Here is a 2,324-nt window from a genome sequence, read left to right as displayed (position 1 = left end):
AGGGTGGTCACAGATTTGAGTATATTGGATTAAATCACTTCTGAGGCTTCTAGATTAGTGGTCTGTCCTAATTAGCCCCCGACAATCCTAAATTTCACACGGGAAGTGAGATGTTCAATGAATGTATTTTCTATTGGCACCGTAAAAAATGACCACAAACTTAGTGGTTTAAATGCTTGCTTATTATCTCACGGTTCTGTGGGTCGGAAGTCCAGGCACAGCATGGCTCCCATGGGTCCTCTGTCTCACAGAAGTCCAGGCAAAGTACGAGGAGGACTCAAGCTGAAATCAAGGTGTCAGCTGAGCTGGGTTCTTATTTAGAGATTTCGGGGAACATTCCCCTTCCATGTTTATTCAAGTTATCAGCAAAATTTAGTTTCTTGTGATCTGAGGACCAATGTTACCTCTTCCTTAACATGTTCCCCCCTTCATCTTCAAGCCACTGATGACACCTGGAATCCTATTTGTGATTTGAATTTCTGACTTCATTTTCTGCTCTGCTTTTAAGGGTTTGTGTGGTTAGATTAGGCCCACCTGAAAAATCTCCATATATTAAAGTCATGTGACTAACAACCTTAATTATATCTACAAATCCTTTCTGCCACATAATATAATGTATCCATGTGAGTTACACCGGGAGGCAAAGGTCATGGAGACTATTTCACATGTAGTAAGTTAGAATTTGTTATTGCAGCTACTTTCCAGGAAAGAGGGAGGTTGGGAGGAAAAGTATTTGTGTTCTAATTTAACTCGTCAGCTGTTGTTTATCAATGTCAGTGCTGAAGACTGAATTTCCTTCCTTCCTTCTTTCCTTCCTCCCTCCCTTCCTTCCTTCCCTGCTTTCTTCTTTCCTTCCTTCCTCCCTCCCTCCCTCCCTTTCTTTCTTCCTTCCTTCCTTTTAACAAAAGTTTTACAGGATACATATAAATTAAAGAGAGAGATAATGGACCTACAGACTGGTAAGGAGCCTAACAGGCTAATAGTTACTAGTGATTGGCATGACAAGTAAACACAGGGCAAAAGATCACAGCAGAGAGGGGGAATGCAAATATTTCAGTGTCAGAGTATTGAGCTACACTATCTAGAAGAGATGCAATCTCATCCACCAAACAAAGGATGAGTAAAAGTTATTAGCTTTGGGGCAACTGGGTGGCTCAGTCAGTTGAGTGTCCAACTCTTGATTTCAGCTCAGGTCATGATCTCATTGGTCATGGGATCGAGCCCTAAATAGGGCTCCACTGCAGCACAGAGCCTGCCTCTCTCTGCCTCTCACTCTTTCTCTCCCTCAATAAAAAAATAAACACTTTTTTCAAAAGTTAGTTAGCTCTTCCAACGTTTGTCATTGTATTTCATTGTCTTTTTGATTTCTTTCCTAATTGTCATTTCAATTGAGTAAGAACTGAAAGAAATAGAAAATCGAACTGTGGTCACTGTAATTATCATCCCAGGATATCCCAACCATCCTGAATTACAAGGGCTATTTGTCTTGATCTTTTTGATCATTCATCTGATGACTCTTCTGGGAAATGCTTTCACATTCACCGTGATCAAAATCAGTCATTTCCTCCACATTCCACTGTATTCTTAGCAATTTGAGTTTCTTGGACATCTGCTACTTGTCCATCACCATTCTGGTCATGCTAGTGAACTTATTCCAGGAGAAGAAGACCATGTCGTATGAGTGTTGCCTTTCCCAGATGTTCCTGTGACCTGTGCTGGGGAAATCTTGTGGCTGCTATGACTTATGAACACCATGTAGCCATTTGCTACCTTCTGCACTATCTGTTTCTCATGATCTAACAGTCTGTGTGCATTGGTTGACTGGAGCTTGGCTAGAGAATTCTGTGACATACTCAGTGCTGGCAGTCACATTCATTCTGTGTGGGTTCAACCAGATCAGCTGCTTTCTCTGTGATATCCCGCTGCTCCTGGAGCTCTTCTCAGACACTTCTCTCACTGAGTTTGTGCTCCATCATGTTGCCAGCACCACCACTGGCTTGAGCCCTTGCCTGTTTACTGCAATGTCTTACATACTTATCTCTGCCATCTTTAGGATTCCTTGAGGACAAAAACAAGGCCTTCTCTATCTGTGCATCCCACTTCACTGTGGTGGTAGTCTTCTTTGGGATAGCTGACTTCAACTATGACAGCCCAATGTAGGCTACAGCCCAGATATGGACACCCTGGTCTCTGTGCTTTTCTGTGTTGTAATCCCCTTGTTGAACTCCATCATCTACAGCCTATGAAACAAGGAGGTCAAGAGTGCCCTGAGGAAGCTGGCTGGAGAAGGTAGATTCTGTAGTAATAGTAGTAATATTCTGTAG

General features: G+C 42.4%; 1 pseudogene; it reads left to right on the top strand.

The window, feature by feature from the left end:
* The first annotated feature begins 943 nt into the window (after positions 1-943).
* Positions 944-2,324, top strand: LOC121021819 (olfactory receptor 5V1-like; annotated as a pseudogene).

Source organism: Herpailurus yagouaroundi, unplaced genomic scaffold (genome assembly GCF_014898765.1).
Source record: "Herpailurus yagouaroundi ecotype Mexico unplaced genomic scaffold, PumYag 322, whole genome shotgun sequence".
NCBI classification, from domain to species: Eukaryota; Metazoa; Chordata; class Mammalia; order Carnivora; family Felidae; genus Herpailurus; species Herpailurus yagouaroundi.
Note: the sequence above shows the minus strand (reverse complement) of the source record. Positions and strands in the feature narration are given on the sequence as shown.